Source organism: Camelus bactrianus, chromosome 7, assembly GCF_048773025.1.
Source record: "Camelus bactrianus isolate YW-2024 breed Bactrian camel chromosome 7, ASM4877302v1, whole genome shotgun sequence".
In the NCBI taxonomy this organism is placed as follows: domain Eukaryota; kingdom Metazoa; phylum Chordata; class Mammalia; order Artiodactyla; family Camelidae; genus Camelus; species Camelus bactrianus.
The window spans coordinates 44,539,967-44,557,899 of NC_133545.1; the positions used below are offsets into that span (position 1 = coordinate 44,539,967).

The following is a 17,933-nucleotide window of genomic DNA, read 5'->3' on the forward strand; positions in this document are numbered from 1 at the left end:
GCTGAGTGCTTGAGGCTGCCGGCCAAGGCATTCCCAAGGGTCTTCCCCACAGAGGGCACGAAGGGTACCTGTCAGAGGGAGCCCAGCACACATGGTGTCCATCCCCAGCACTGGGCTTGCTCTGCTCTGAGAGAAAACATCCTACCCTGCCCTGTTCCATCCGTGCGAAGTGCAGTTTCTCACTTGGGAGGAGGAAGAGGCGAGAGAAGCCGCCCCTGGGCACAAATATCAATTAAGATCACTGTCACCATGGTGGCACACAGCTTCTGCTCCAGGCAGGGCCTTTCCCATTTTATTCTGTCAAGATGGCCATCTTCACAGAGAGTAGATGGATTGTTTTGCAACAGTCACTTAACCCGAGAAAATGAAGAGAGACCCTATCACAGCTAGTGAGTGTCTCTTTGTCTTATCTGCTGTTGACCTCCTGGGTGTGACATATTTCTGTGGGTTTACCAGTAGGTCAGTTCTCTGTATTAGTTGGTTTTTGAAGTTAATCATGAAATTTTATAGATACACACACACATATATATACACACATTTGTTCACATTTACTTATATATGTGCATAGTATATGTATCTATATAAACATCACACACACACATTCAAGCACACACTCAGGTACATATCCGTAACTGTCACTCTGTAAAAAGGTATTTAGCAGATTTTTGACTTACTGATCTTTTTGGGTTTTCTGCTGATAAAAGTGAGATTGCTCATTGTAGAAAAATCAGAAGAAGCAGAAACTTGTGAAGAGAAAAATACATACTGCTGACAATCCCACTTAACAGAGAAAACAGTTGTGCTTTATCCATTCCTGTTTTCCCCATGTTTTTTGTAGGGGTATCCTTTTTACATAGTCAAAATCGTGATATATACAACTCTGCAAACTGCTGTTTTCTACTCAGTCCAATGGAAGGCATTTTCCCAGTACGTTTAAGCCTCCTTCATGCATTTCTTTTCAGGAGTCTTCATAAACGTAAGTGTGTGATGTCTGAGTGGGACTGGGGAGGGAGCCACACCTCACTGGCTCTCCCTTTTAGATTGTTGCCAGGTCTACCAGCAGGAGCCGGGGAACGGACAAGGCACTGCTCGCTGGCATGCACCTCCAAGACGCCCCACCTCGCACCAGCATTAGTGATGAACCCACGACTTTGCCATAATCCCAAAGAGGCCTCTTGCTTAGCGCTAGCGAAGTGTAGATCACCTTTCCTAGGATGCAGAGGGTAGCCCTGGCCCCAGAGAGATGTGATCGGCACTTTGCCCTGCAGAGAAAAAACCTGTGAGGCCAGTTGGAAAGGTGCCTGCAGACCTGGGGCCTGGAGCTGGCACTTTCCATCTGGCCTCTCCAGGGCATCTGCACTCTTAGTAGCTCAAAAGTAGTCCGAAGGTGCTCATGGCTATTTGTGTAAGTGATGGCTCCCTGCAAGGTGTGTGTATTATTCAGAGAGAGGAGAAGGGGAGGGTGATGAGCTTCCTCGGGGCAGAATCTCACTACGTGGCTCAGTGAGTAATGGGACTCGCAAGTGGCAGCTCTCCGCTGGCAGCCCCAGGGCCTAGCTGCCCCAACCCCATCCACATGGTGCTGGAGACTTTACCAGATCCACTTCCATTTGGTTAGGCCCAGAAGCACTGAATTCAGAAAAGGGGTGGGGGTTGGAAACCCAGGATAGAGAACAGTGTGAAGCCTGTTAAGGAAAGATTTTGGCACAAAGACTTTTTTTTATATTTTTTAAAGCACCAATAAATCCCTTCTCATTAAAATGACAGAAAACCAATTTGGAATGAAAGGGAGAAATTTACAGAATCACCAAAGATAACTGAAAGCAAACGACGACAAGAGAAGAGAGCTCAGAACCGGCGGCAATGATGGAGGTGAGAGGACTTTGCTGGCCCAGTTTGAACTCAGCACTTCCCTTCAGACTCCAGGCCATCAGCAGGGGCCCTCCTGGAGGCTGTGTGGGTTGAAGGCGGAAGTTCAAGGTGTGCTGGGATCCCAGGACAAACATAGCTCTCTCTTGAAGATCTGCCCAGGGAGTGTCTACTGAGACCTGGCCTTTCCCATCCTGGGTCCAAGCAGATGCCCACAGCCAACAAGAGGGGCTTCCTGGAGCAGTGGGGCCCAAGGTAGGATTACGTGCCCTGTGGGGTGTCTGAGTGAGTGCCTCTAAGCCCTCTGAGTCTGCTGTTTTGGGATTGTCCAGACTCTGCATTCATTAACTAGGCCCTTCTGTGTTTCTGTTAGTTCACAATGCATGAAACAATTCTCTTCCTAAAATTGTGAAACACTGATTAAAAAAAAAAAAACAACTTCTACCTTCATTTTCTGTTTTCAAATCTTAGATGAATCTTAAACTGAAAATTGCTTGAAGGTAAATGTTATCTTTTTTTTTTAATTATGACTGTAACGTACTTTTATACATTTAGGATAATTGAGAGAAGTACAAAATATTCATCCTTACTATTATTTGGAGGTTGTGTGTTGTTTTCTTTTCTCTTCCTTCTTTCCTTCTTTCCCTTCCTTCTTCCCAGCTGACATGGGGTGGTAAATGCTAGACCCTGAGAGGTTTCCTTGAATTGGAGCAACGTTGAGAATCCCAGGAGGTGATCTGAAAAACACAGGATGCTATGGTTAAATATGTTGAGTGAACCCTGCCATCCCCTTCTCAGAGATGCTCTGGGAAGTCTTGCAGGAAAAACATCACTGTTGGACTTGGTTTACAAAGTCTCATGATTTTATTTAATTCCAAAACTTTGTTTCACATAACATACATTGCCATCCTGTGGAACTATTCTGGATATTTAGTTATGAAACTGCTGTTATATTATGAGAAATTTTAACAGCCCGCTGCCTTTTCTTGTGATGCTGGCTTGTATGCTCTAAAGAGCCGCTGGTTGGCATTCCAAGGCCCTCATATGATGATGTTAATTTAGGGGCTGGCCTTTGAAATACCATTGATTGCAATTGCAGTTTGATATATTGGATAGTTTTACTATTGGGCCTCTTCTTACTGTTCTCTTAAAAATATTCAGTGTCTTGTTTCCTAATGATTATCATCAGCATTATCATTAATGACATTTATTGAATATTTACTGCTTCCAGGCACTGTGCTGAGCCCTTTACATGAATTACCCTATTTAACCTCACACCAGCTTTATCAGGGAGACAATATTATCCTTCTCATTTATTAGATGAGAAAACTGAAGCTCAAATTGTTTAAGTAATGTGCTTGAGGTCAGTCAGCTGCTAAGTGGTTCAACTGGGATTGAGATTCATGTGGCCTGTCTGTTCGTAACCATCATATGCTATTCATTTCAAATATTTCAGGTCCACGGTTTCCAAACATCCACAGAGATTCAGTGTGCACACCTTAAGATCATATATACTTTTCCCTCAACATATTAATAGCTCTAATCTATCTAATTACCTAGCTGACTTCCCTTTCTCTTCTGCCCCTTTCCTCTTGTAGGTATTCATTAAATTTCTACTAGATTTGAAACACTGAGTTGAATACAAAAATGGTAATTCAGTTGAAGACTTGGGCACTTTCCTTAGGAGGCTAACAGTCCAACGTAAGATTCCAAAGAGTAAATCACTGACTAAAATAGAGCACACATACCTCAGAGAGCCCAAAGGAATCAACGGGATCAACGGGAGTCAGAAAGGCTCCTCCAGAGAAGGTGGAAAGAGAGGTGAGTTTTAAAGGGTAGGTGCCCAGTAATGAGGCCAAGGGCAGACATTCCAAGAAGACAGACAGGCATGCTCAAGGCCAAGGCGTTTGGGGACCACAGTGCTGGAGCTGTGTTGGGCTGAAATGAAGGCAATGGGCCCAGGCAGGAGGCAGAACAGAGAGACAGGCAGGGTCAGGCATGGGAGAGGCCCTGTGTGCTAAGCTGAGGGATTTTAGATGTATGGAGAATGAGATGATTAGGTTTGTGCTTTAGAAAAACCCCTCCAGCATCAGTGGGGAGGCTGCCTGAGAAGGAGAGATTAGGCATAGGGAGTTAAATGAGGAAACAAGAATTTAGGGGCAATAAATGATACAGACCCGCCCTAAGGCAATGACAATATGGGCGGACAAGAAGAGATAGATTAGAGAAAGATGCAGGAAGAAAAACCGAGAGGATTTGATTCACTGTTGGATGTGGGAAGTGAGTGAGGAATGAGAATGACTGCTGGATGTTTGTAGGGGTGATGGAGGCAGGGCTGGAAATGGCAGAAGGAAAGCACTGGCAATCATGGATCCTAGGGGAAGGCAGAGTTGGTGGCAAAGGGCCCGTGTGTCTGGCTTGGACAGCACAGTGGGTGGCAGTGCCATTGAAACTATGTGAGCCTTCATCTCAAGAACACTACCTACTACTGACTTGTCCATTCGCCTAGAACTGGGACAACTGATTAAAGCAACAACAACAACAACAACAACAAAAACTTACATCTTTATTTTCTGTTCCCAAATCTTAGCTAAATCTTAAATTTGACAAAATTATTTTAAGATGAATGTTAACTAATTTTTTATTATAGAAGAACACATTTTTATTTTATACATCTAGGACAATTGAGAAAAGTACGGAACATTCACCCATACTATTAGCTCAGAGAGATGTATCTGGAAGTTTTGGATTCTTTTTTGCCTCTTCACTCTCCCCCACCTTCCCTCACTTCCTCTCATATACATACATTTTAATTTAGTCATTTATCCATTCATTCATCTATTTATTCAACTGATATTTATTAAACATCAACCACATGCAGGCATCATTGTAGGCACTGGGGATACAGCAATAAATAAAAGAATATCTCAAGGAGCATAAATTCTAATGGGAGAGATTCTGACAGTGAATAAGCAAATAGATGTGTGTTGGGTGGTAGTGTGTGCTATGGACAAAAATAGATACAACTGGGCAAGAGAGCTGTAAAGTAGTGGATGGAGATTTGCCATTTTAAGTAGAGTGGTCTGGAAAGACCTCTGACACCTTGAAGCATTCAGCAGAGCCGTGAAAGAGTAGGGAAGCAACCCATGAGGAAAACCTAGGAAAGAATGTTCTGGGCAAAGGGAACATCAAGTGCCAAGGCCCTGGGGTGAGAGAATGCTTAGCATCTTTTAGGGACAGCTCATGGCTGGAACAGAAGGAGTGAACGGGAGAACAGCAGATGAAGTCCTGGAGGTAGAGACAGCCAGATCAGGCTTATTACTAGAGCACACATTCTTGGAAGGACACATAGCAGTTTTGGGGGATATTTAAGTATTCTGCTGAAGAGATGATAGTGGCTTGGACTGGTGGAGTCATGGTGAAGGGGTGAGAAGCAATTAGATCTCAGTCTATTTCGAAAGCAGTTTGGAGGGAAAGGCAGGGGTCAAAGATAACACTTTGAATGGAGCTTCTGTTCACTGAATGTATTATATTTGTTTATTTATATATTTGCATATGTCTTTATATAGCTGAAAATAATTTTGTATCCTGCCCTGCCCCATCCCTCACTTATTTCCTCCAAAAGCAGAAAACTAAAGGAAGCCAAACAGAAGACATACTTTCTGTTCACCTTCTAACTTTTTCTATCCTCCCCCTTTTTCTTTTTTTCCTTGTTGGAAAAACAAAATATACATGAATTAAACTATGCATTCTGAATTTTGCTTGCAAGGGGACTTGGCCAGAGGCTGCACTTTATTTGAACTGTGTGGCCTGTGGCCAAAGGAAATAAAGTTTAATTAATGCTAATTTTTCTAACCCCTTTCTTTGCCTTTTCAGCAAAATAAAACTACCTTTGGGAGAACTGGCAAGAAAAAAAAAAACTTAAAACAGCACACCACTAAATCTAGCCACTGATATCGCAAAAATATTTTCCTACATGGTTGTGGTTGGACACAAATGATAAAATGTTTTATCTTGTTGCTTCTTCCCCTACCCACTTTTTTTTTTCTTTCTCAGTTTGAGTAAGTCAGTTGCTTTTCATTCATCTTTATTTCTTTAGAAGATTTAGACAGTCTGTGAGTTTGTTTGCATTGGGCTCTGATCTGAGTGCTGGGTTTGGTTGGCTGTTATTACAACAGCTGGATTGCAGGGCGTAGAAAGAGCTGGCGGGGCAGGCCCCCTGCTGGGGTGCTCATTCAGGTTCATTTGTTGGCCTTACCTTAGACTAGCTACTTGAGGACCAGCTATTAGAAAGCAATCTTCCCCCATTTCCATAGGTAACGGGTTTTGTGAATTAAGTTTAGAAACAAGGCGTGCCCTCGTTGGCCTACTGAAGACTGACAGCAGCTGAAGTTTAAGGCGCTGCTTTCTCACCTTTGGTCTGTGTGCTGAACATGTTCAGTCTATGCTTAAAAAGTAGCTCAAGTGTAAACTATGCAGGGGTCTTTGGAAGCTGTAGCATCCTCACAAGAACATAATACAATATAAAGCCTCAGAGTCTTAATGGCTGGATAATCATTGGAGAGAAATCTAATCTGGTCCCATCCTCTCTCCCATTTCCCCATGCCCAGTTCAAAAAACAAAGCAAACAAAACAAACAAATGAACAGAGATAGAATCCTCCACCCTCTCCACTATTACCACTATTACCTCCATTCTATTTTTAAAGTGAGGAAGCCCAGGCCAAGAGTGCGAGGGGTCACCCAGCATGTGAACAGCAGAGCTTGGGGTTTGGCTCAGGAGGTTGGTGCAAAGGACCCCAGTGGCTGCCACGAAAACTCAAACACATCTGCTGTTTGGTTATTCTTTGGCTGTGGCTTTGGATTAGGTTATGAATGAGGGCAGTGACAGATCTCACCTGGACCATAGCAGTGGCCTCCAAAGTAAGATCCCTTTATAATCCTTTTCATCTTCTAGTTCCTACTGGAAAGATTTGGAGCACTGAGGACTGTGGGAAGTTGGGGAAAAGTAGTGGAAGCTCAGAGCCTCATAGGGATGTGACCATAGGTTGTGTGACATGTGACAGTGTAGAGCTGTATTTGTTTATGAGGCCCCATTCCAGCTGATGGTGGAAAACACTTGATCTCCTCAATTCAAGCTACATCAGTCTCTTCTGATAATAATAATAGCCTCTTTGGAAGAATTACTTTCCCTCCTCTCAAGGGCTTCCCCTACCTCCCCCTGCACAAGGAGGCAGCTTGGCAAGTCACAGGGAAAACCTACATGTCCTCCCGGCATTAAGATAATCTCTAGGACTTTGCTGAATCTGTCACTGAGTGGCTGAGGCTGATGAATCTACCTGTGATCAGGCACGTTACAGCCTGATGGGCCCCTCATCCCCCACACTACCTGATTCCCTGAGGCCTGCCTGTGGCTCCCACTGAGAATCCAGCTGGAGGAGTCTGTTCTGGAGCCTGCTCCAAAAGGACCCCCTGCTGTGGGTATCTGCCTCTCCCCCAGGAGAACTTGACAATCAACATCCTCAGCTATGACCTTCTTTCCCCATTGGAACACACAGGAATTTCTCTGTGCCTTAAGTGCCATGGATGTGGTAAACTTTGGCCTAATCCCAAGCCCCTTCTCTGGAATGTCTAAATTTCCATTCTGATTCCATGTTGCAAGCTGCACCCCATTGGCCACAGGGCTTCTTGCTTTTTTTTAATTCTAAGTTGAGCAGTGACTTGCCTGTTCTTTAGTGGTTCTATTTTTTTCCATGATGTGGAAGTGGGCGGGGTGGGAGAGCAACTAGGAATTAGGAATTATCAAGAGATAAATACATTGGTTTAATATCTCAAAAATGTTATTCTCACCACATATTTTGGGAAGTTTCTGGATGGCCTGGATTAACACTGTTCATTCAGGATCATAGGAACACACAGGATTGTAGCTTGAGCTAGAATGATAATCATCATTCATGATACTAACCAGTCTCTACTGAAAACTATTGCCTGTCCTAATTTCTCTTTTCAGCATGTGTTATTTGCTCTGGAACCTCAGAAAAGTAAAGCAACTATATTAGTTTTCTATTTCTGTGTAACAAATTATCCCTAAACTTAGTGGCTTCAACACACAGTAAACATTTATTGCACACATAGTTTTTCTAGGTCAGGAATTTGGTAGCAATTTAGCTGAGAGGGTTTGGCTTGGAGTCCCTCATGAGATTACAGTCAAGATGTCAGCTGGGGCTGCAGTCATGTGAAGGCTTGTTGAGGATCTGCTTCTGTTGTGACTCATTCACTGGTAAATTAGTGCTGGCTGTTGACAGGAGATCTCAGTTCTTCCCACATGGGTTTCTCCACAGAGCTGCTTGAGTGTCTTTATGACATGGCAGATGGCTTCCTGCAGTGTGAGTAATGCAAAAGACCAAGGCAAAAACTCCAGTGCCTTTATGAACTTGACTTAGAAGCCATATATCCTCACCTCTGCTATATTCAATTGTTCACACACTCAAACCCTGATGCACTGTGGGAGGGGCCTTTATAAAGGTGCAAACATGAGGAGACAAGACTCACTGCAGGCCATCTTGGAGCCTGGCTTCCATAGCAACTGAGGTGTGTGTGCTCTAAGATGGTAGGAGCAGATGACCCAGCAGACCATTTATAGCAACTCGTGCACCATCACAAATTCACTGCTCTGTCAGTGAAAGTTGCAGTAATATATACACTGTGGAGAGGCTTTGATAATTAGCAGGAACTTAAATGTCACTCATGTGGAAATATTCTTACTCACAGCCCCTTCACATCCCTTACTCTTGGAAGTACAAATAACACCCCCCCCCGTCATTGTGTTATATCAGATGCAAATATTTAGAAGTCTGTCCTTGGTAAGCATCTGAGAGGGTAATGTATCTTAAGTGTCACTTAGTACTACCATTTTAGCCAAAGTGTCCTCTAGAAATCAGCTTGTTATTTACTTTACTTTAGTAGACGGTTTGTCATTGTGACTTACTGGGAGAAGAAAAGGAGGACCCAGAGGGAAGTGTGAGGCCCTGCCAGAGTCTTCATTTTAGATAAAGACAGTCTTCATTTTTATTAACAAAAATCATGCAGTGTGATCCATATTCATGGAATCTTACCATGTTAGAACTAAAAGAGATTTGAGCAATCAGGCATTGCAGCTCCATTCTTTCACAGGGGAGGAAGCTGATGTCCTAGTCAGTGAGATTTGTCCATTATCAGAAGACTTGCTAGAAGCAAATTTAAAACTAGAATCCAGATTCTTGATTCCTAATCCATTATGTTTCCTACTACTCCAGCTGTTTCTAAATCTTCATTTCAGAAATTTTTTGATGTACAATATTCTGCCTCTATGATAAGTTTTCTGATGTAGATTTTTTTAGGAAGTCATTATTAACTCTTTTGGAATCAGAGTCTGTTTTGAGAATTCAATGACAGTTATGTGCTCAGTTCCAGAAACAGGCGCATACCACATACCCACAACATTTGGTGTGCAAATTCAGGGAGTGCAGACCATCTGAATACTACCCTAGGGGAGTGAGCAAGTCAGGTCAAAAAACCCTGTTTAAAAGTTTATTTGTAAATGTTGCTTTAAATGTTAATGTCTTCTGCACTTCCAAAATTATACTGCAAAAATATTATAGACAGGCTTTTTTTCCCCAGCATTTAAACAACATTCTGATTTAGATTATATTTCCTCCTTTGGAAGCTGCATTATCTTTTGGGTTCTCCATTTGCAATGATCTTTCCTCAAGCCCGAAATGTTTCTTAATACATCTTCCAAAGCATTCTATTTTGGGCCTATCCTTGTCTAGGGAGACTGTCTTTATTTTATTTAATTGAAAATACTTTTGTTTTATAGACTATTTGATATTTGAAAGACTGTGAGGTTAAATCCACCACCAGTAGACCATCCCCCACTGTGCATCAGGCATTATTTCATCACCACATGACAATTCCAATCAGAATTCAAAGCTTGCACTGACAACTTGAGTCTGTGGGGTATGTTTATCACTTAACAATCCAGAAATAGGCTTCTTTGGGTTGTTCATCTAGGTCATTTATTCTACCATTCAACAAGATGATTATTTTATATCTTTCACATTTTTCTTTCTCCTCAAATTTCAATGCCCCTTCCCTCATCCTCATCTCAGCTGAATATCTTATTTTCTATTTCACTAATAAATTGAAGCAATCTGAAGAGAACCCTCACAGGTGCCTATCACCATATCCCCGCATCTCTTTGCACCTATACTGTGGGAACCATGTGCCCTCTGGTTAGGATAAGTGAGCTGTCCAAGGTCAATCCATCCACTGGTACACTAGGTCTTATTCCTTCTCTCCTACTCAAGGACGCAGCCCCAGCAATCTCCTCTTTTTACTCAAGCGTCAGCTTTTCTCTCTGTACTGAATTGTTCCCATGAGCATGCAAGCCTATTGTAATCTCTCCACTAGAAAACAAAGCAAAGAACAATCTTTTAATCTCACATCACCCTCTAGCTATGGTCAGATCTCTCTGCTCCCAGTTACAGCAAAACTCCCTATTTTGTACAATGCAATTTTATGAGACAATTAAGCCCATTCAATTGAAAATATAAACTTTTCTAGATCTACGCATACAAAGAGGTGCATCGGCAATTATCCGGTAACTGTGGACAGTTTAGGCAAAGAGGTAAAATAACCAAGACATTCTGCTCCCCTGCCCCCCACCCTTTGGTCTCAGTTGGAGCTATCTGGCCTCGAAGGATGTGAGTGATTGTCCCAGTGTTTGCTTTCTCTTTTCCTGGAGAGAAAGGCCCAAGGTCTAGAATGTCACATATTTTACTTCAAAGGAAAATTCACAGCATGAGACTGGAGTTTCAGGAGCCAAGCAACCTGCACCCTGTCTTTACAGACAGCAACCAAAATGGTCTCTCCATGGGCCCTGGGGGAGATGACTGCGCATCAGACTCCCAGGGGAGGCTCAGATGGACAAGACAGCAGTGGTGGGCTCTGGGAGGTGCGAGAAGGCATCCCTAATAGATCCACATTAGAAGGGACTGCGTTATAAGTGACCCACGATTTATTACAGCGGGATATGTATGTCTTCCTCACAGACCAAGAAGAGAAAAAAAGGATCTCAATCCATCTTTTAAGAACTCAGATTATTTCTTCTTTGTCTCCTCATGGGGCATTCTCCATTCTATCTCCTTCCAGAGTGAAAGGTTCATTTATTTCCCTAGATAGGGTCTGAATAAGGGCAAGATATAATTTAAATGCAGTCAGGCTTAAGATAAATCAGTCATAAAGAGGCAATTCTTTTATATTAAATCTGTGTCCTTTCTAAAAAGGAATTTGTATTTATCAATTAACTCATTTTAACCATTTAATTTTTCTAAAGGAGATCATGAACTTAAAAAAATTCATGGTTTATTTTTTCTATTTGTAGAAAGACTAGATAGCTTGAGGGTGCATATCATGTTATAGTCATCTTTTTCATCAGAATTTTCTAAATATTGAGAAGTACTGTATATCTCATTTTTTTAATTTAAACATTCAAAAACTCATGCTCCACTTTGGTCATACATTCCAGATTATTAGATTAGTAATAGGAATGCATAGCAGGCAACTGGGCACAGCAAATAATCAAATGTCATTTGCAATTAGACTTGAGTTTGAATTTCAGGCTTACACTGCAAGATCTGGGACTTGCTCCTTAATCTTACAGTCTCAATATCTTCAACCAGAAAATGGGGATACAAATGACATGTAATTGTAGTGAATATCTACTGTTTTGCCTGTCATCTTCTTTTCTTCTAGACCAGGTCATTTCCTTTTTCTCAGGAACTGTCCCTCCCTTGATCTTGGCCCATAAAGTCCAGATGGAGGCCTGGGGTTGGGCACATGACTCAGAACTGCCAATCAGGACACCTTATTTCCTTGGCTACAGTGACAGGTGATATGTATGTATTCTAAGCTGGACCAGTGATATCTACTAATGCTACTGGAAAACCAGTACACTCTCTCCATGAAGATGGCTAACCCGATAGAATGTAAGCCTAGGGCTATAGGTGTCTGTTTTTGCCACCCTATGGGGGATCCTTCTTGAGAATGAAACCAACAAGGAGAAGAGCAAAGCCAAAAAAATTAAAATGGAGAAAGCTACTCTCCTAGAGATATCATTTGAGTTGCTGGCTCCAGCTATGCCCAAAGCTTAACACAGCTCTGGATTTCTAAATAGTATAAACAAAGAATTCCATATTTTCAAAAGCCAATTTAAAGTGGTCTTCTGTCACTTGTACCCAAAATAATCCTGAGTACTACAGATATTGACACCCTGAGGTGAGGGGTTGCAAGGAATGAACATAAAATATGAAACTGGTTAAGTCAGGAGGGGGGATGGAGTGCTGAGGATTTCTTTTCTCCTGGCTAGAAAGTTGGTAATGACTGCAATGTGGTAACAGAGCTTACTGTTGTGGGCATTAGTAGCTCACCCAACATTTGCTGCTCCCTGCCTTTCAGCCATATGCTAGAATTGAATTTACTGGCTCCTGTGATTGGGTGGGGCCATGTGACCTACCTATTCTGACCAATACATTTTAAGCAAAATTGAGCACTTAATTTTTGGTGCAAGGTTTCCCTGAGCACTCCTGGCCCTCATCATGGCAACCTACAGTCTTCAAGTTGCTGGCTGCTCCATCACCCTGAATTCCTCAGTTTGCATGATGAGTGGGGCACCCCTTGTTGATCAGCAAGGGGTATGAAGCATGAGGAAGAGATAAACCTTAGTAGTTGTCAGCCACTGAGATTTTGGAGGTGTTAGTTAATGTAGTGTAATTTAGTCTTTCCTGGGCAATGTGTCTACTATATTTTGGGATTTAAACCATATTCTTATCACAGCTCTAGCCTTTAAAAGACTTGGTAGGAAATGTTAGGATTGTATCTTGCTATATGGCCTGACAAGAAAAACAAAAGCTCTCCTACAAGCTGACCCATTTGAAAACATGATGGGAGAGAAACAGTTTTCTTAGGAAAGGCCTTGATAGCCTGTGGTCAACAGGGCTAGATGACTTCAAGTCAGCTATTCATGAGCTTGAAGGCGTGGCAACATCAAAGCCTCTTCCACAAGTCACACTCAGTGTCAGCAGAGGCAGGAAAAAATGCTGGAAACTCAAGGGGAGATAAGAGTAGGATTTGGGAAAATCCTGATCCCTGGTTAATTGAGGGCTACAAAATTTGACTGTCAAATTTCACTGTGCTGAGTCATGCACTGGATGAACTTCCGGGAACGAGGCTCGGATGGCTGTGCCTCCCCGCCTAGGCTATCGTTTACCAATCCTCAGGGGCGAAGGCCAAAATGAGACCACAGAGGCACATTGCTAAGGGACAGAAGTTTAGAGGCTTGGGTCTGCACTCAAAACACCACAGCTCAACTGAACTTTGGTTAAGCAACATGACATAGATGTTAAAAAGCTTGGGCTCTGTAGTTGGTTTGACTGAATTCCATCCCAATGTCACTAGCTGTGTGACTTTGGGCAAGTTTTTTTTAAGTCTTGCTGCCTCTGTCTCCTTCCCTACAAAAGATGGACAATAACTATTTCCTTCATGTGGTTCTTTCAAAGATTTGGCTAAGACAGTATATGTAAAGAGTCTAGAAGAGTGCTTGAACATAGAAAACACTCAATAAATGTGTAAATGTATTAGGTATTATGATTATTATTAGCCAAGATAATGGGTAGTTTGAAGCAACTGTAATTGTCAGAGAAACCCCAGCGTGGCATTCAAATGCCTGTAATTGCTCAACCCCTACGATAAGCAGGTCCCAAATCCACACTAACGGGAAGTAGGCAACTACAGGAAAGATTGCAGCCTCTGGAATTGGAACCTCTTCCCTAAAATCCTCTCACATGATGCCATGGTGGACAGTGTACAGAAGAGAACCTTCCAGAACTGGGGGCATCCAGGTTGACTGGTCATATAGCTCACTCCACTGCCAAGGCAGCCAGGACAGGCTACTCTTGTCCTGCATGAGATGTTACCAGTTTTCAACAGTGGCCACTGCATGTGTGTTTTTTTTTCCCCTTTCTCAAATGAAGTATTTTTATTGCAATTACCCTATTTTTCTTCCACCATTGAATGTTGGGTATGATTTGGATTTGCAAAGGTGGGGACCAGAGCTGAGCTTGGTGATAAGAGTCAGAGAGAAAAGAACTGCTATGATTAATAGAGGGAGAGAAACATGTGTAGGTGGCCTGGGCATTGAAAGACACTGAGATTTTGCAAGATAATGTAAGACCACAGGCAGTATATGGAATACAGATGTCCTTAAAAAATGCCTGGGAGTAGGTGGAAGTCAAATGTTGGGGAAAGAGGGCAAAAATAAGAAATAGGTTGCCTAATAATTAATTGAAAATGGTTCACTTACTGCAATGAAACACCACTTCTGCCTTCTTACGGCTTTTGGTGTGTCTGCTAACACAAATGCCCTTCTGAGCAGAACTTTGTGGAGCTGAAGTAAGGGCTCAATTCTACACCTGGGTCAACATGGTCACACCCATGGATTCACATAACAGAAAAATAAGGTAGAGAAGCTCTCAAATCCAAAATAATTATCCCTAACTCTAGAAGTCATAGAAATGTGAAAGCAAGGCCTTAGCTGTAAAGAGAGTAGAATTGAGTTCCCAGCCCACTTTATGTAGATATTGAGGGGCAGGGAAGCCTTGACTGACAGTGGGCTCCATGTTTTACCAGATGTTGAAAAGCCTGATTGAGATGGGAGTGAACTTTTCCTGGACATACTTTTGCAGAGCCCCAAAGAATGAAATCAAGAATAAGAAGTCCTTATATCAGTATAGTGCCCCAAAGTTGTAAACCTCCTTCAAAGCTCTTCTGACTCCATGGAAGTTGGATGACTCATGCCTGGTTTGGGTGGGCAACTGTAGCCTGGGAGTATTCCCTTGTTTTTATTCATTTCTAATATTTGCATTTGTCTTCAGGTTACATCCCAGACTCCAGTAGGAGTCTTTCATGCTTTCCTCTAGAAACAGCCAAATGATTACTCCATCAGGGTTGATGAGTGAGCTGAAGGTCTAAAGGTGAGTGGTTTGTGAGTCACCCTGGCCCAGCTGGCAGTCCTGTCAGCATGTGACATACAATCATGAACCACTGTGAGTGAGGGGAGGAGCATGATGTGTCACTGCAGATCACAAGCTGGTGGCTCTGTCTCCAGCGCCATCTTTATTCTCTCCAAGGACTGGCTGAGAGCACAACACTTGTATTGGATTGACTTCTGCTAGCTACCCTGAAAGTGCCATGGGAAACCTATCTCATCCCGTTATACAGGATGACTGGCAGATCTGGCACGGGATTAAGAACAATTACCAGGAAGCCTTGTTTGAGAGAAAACTCAAGCCTCACATTTGCATGTAACATATTTCCACTAGAAACTCTCGCAACCAACTTCCACTCAATCTGCTTGCCAGGCACACTGACCCTCTCTTCTCCTCCATGTAACAGGCTGGCTGAGGACCACATCAAACCCAACATTGTTGGCCTAAAACTGACTCTCTAGGACAGGGTTTTTGCAAACTCTAGGTTGAGATCCATGAGTGCATCATGAACACAATTTAGAAGGTTGCACCCAGAATTTGTTTTTAAAAAGCTTATAAGTAAAATAGAAGAAAACCAGGAAAGTGTATGACACATCATAAGGGTAAGTGTGTTTCCTAAAATTTTTGTTTGAGGGTCATGTGTGTGTGTTTGTATTTGTATGAGTATGTGAGTATGTGTGTGTGTGTCTGTGTGAGTGTGTGTCTATGTGTGTGTGAATGTGTGTGTTTGCGTGTGTACAGATAGGGCTGCAACAGCAAATGCCTTTCTTATTCTGGATTTGCATTCAAATAGTTTGAAAATTACTGGTCTACAAGGCCAATGAGCCTCTATTCCTACCTGTTGTGTGGTGAACTAAAAGTTAATAGTTATTTCTAAATTTATTTCTAGCAATTGTATTTATTTAATTTATATTAGTATTTATACTAATTTAACTTAACTTCAAAGTGATGAGTTATGAATGTAAAAGGCAGAGCGTTGTTTCCACAAATATAGTTGAGTCATTTGTAAAGATTTCATAAAGTGAGTTGCCAAAAAAAGTGCTGTTTGTCAAGTTAAGTTTGGGTGAGACCACTGTAAAGTACTGGTGAAAATGTTTAAAAAATTTTGGGATGTCAATTCCTATCATTTTACAAGGGTCTTTAAGTTCTAACATCTTTAATGAAATGGATCTGAGCCAGAAAGACCATAGGACATCCCATTGGCAGATCCATATGAATGAAGAGGTCATGTCCTAGAGTAAAGCTTGGTCAGTGAACACAAAGGTGCACATTTTAGATACACACATTTTGATGAAATACCTGTGGTATATATTATCTTTCTATGATTCTCTGCTGTAAGGAATTTTTCAGTTAACAAATCATCCTTTGAGTTGCAACCAAGCCAGAAAAATGTGGCTCTTACTAAACATCCACCTTATTTGATCCAGAGAAGCAAATAATGCAAATATCAGTACCCCCATTATGCAAATGAGGAAACTGAGGTCAGAGAGTGAGTAGGGGCAAAGTCAGGTCAACTGGGGAAGGTGTGGTAAGCCTTGAAAGTTTAGTCTAGTGATGATTGTTTTTAGCTGAGCAATAATCCATGTAAATTTTAAAAGACATTCATTTCTTATTTCTCTAATGTCAAAGAGGTAAACAAAGATAACTGAAGTCCTCTCCTTCAGTTAATGATGTCTTGGTGAGGGAAATACTTATCAGCTGTCTGGTTCCATTTTATTATCACCTATGTCCTTTTCCTGCTTTTTTTTTTTTTTTTTTTTGCTACAAACAAAATCATTCTTGGCTATGAAACAATGGAGTTTAAATATCATAGGTGTCATTGGTAGATATTTAATCCCAACGAACCAGCAAAAAAGTAATTGCACAGACATTAATTCTGTATCTAGTGATACTAATGCATTGATTGATTCAGTAGCTATCTACTGGTTGCCTGCTAGCTCCAGAACTATTCTACTTATACTGGGGAAGCAGAGAAAGGTAGAACAAATGTGACCTTGAGTCAGAACACTGAGGCTCTGGTTCTGGCTCTTTTACATGTATAATCACTCTTCAACCACAATAAAAATTATTGATCACCTGTTACATGACAGGCTGTTAGATTAAGTTTGAGTGACATCATTGTAAAACACTGGGCAGATAATGTAAAAACCCAAGTATCTCAATTCATATAGCTTTACAAGGGTCTTCTAGTCATAAAATATCTTTAAAGAAATAGATTTGTTCAAGAAAGATCATGAGGAACCTCCATCAGCAAATCTACTGATTATCCACTATAGGTCTAGACATTGAGGATTCAGTGATAACAAGACCCACCAGGAAAATGATAGTGAACAAGACCCTTAGTTTTCCCTCATGGAGCTACAATTCAGCAGGGAAGATAAACTTTAAGTAAATAATTACACAAATAAATAATTATGACTGTGACAGAGCTGGAAAGGGAAAAGTCACGGCTGAGGGAGCACACAGGAAACTGGAAGGTTAGAAGTCACCTTCCTGAGACTGTCTTTAGTCTTTTTCCTCATCCATAAAATAAGACGGACACAACTGTCCCTCCTGTTGTCCCTTAAGAGGTTTCAAGAGGATGAAATAAGAAAGTGAATATGAAAGAAAGTGCCCTACACATGTAAGAATAGTATTAGGAATAGTCTCTGGTACAGCCCATGGCCCAATGGTACTTAATAAATGTAGAAGAATGGAAAGGAGGAATAGAGTAAGAAATGATATATTTATGGAAGATTAAATCAATTATTTGGAGGAAACTGCATTATATACTTGTATGGCTGGAAGGTTTAGAACTTACTTTTCCTATTGCTGCCTTTGACTGCAGCTAACATTTGTTGAGATCTTTCCCAAATCTACTAAGGACTTTTCTTCCTCCTCACTCCCCTCCATAGCTGAGTCCTAAGCAGAGAAAACCTGTTCGCTTCTATACCTAGCCAGTGCTGAAGTTAATTCTTTATTTGTGAACACTACCCAAGACA

General features: G+C 41.7%; 1 long non-coding RNA gene across 1 annotated transcript in view; it reads right to left on the bottom strand.

Annotated features, from left to right (window-relative positions):
* The window catches only part of LOC123612403 (uncharacterized), a 360,854-nt gene that overhangs the window by 57,869 nt on the left and 285,052 nt on the right, over positions 1-17,933 (bottom strand). Inside the window, exon 6 of the long non-coding RNA XR_012508168.1 lies at positions 2,460-2,606. This is a non-coding gene — a long non-coding RNA (uncharacterized LOC123612403). The remainder of the gene's footprint in view (positions 1-2,459; positions 2,607-17,933) is intronic.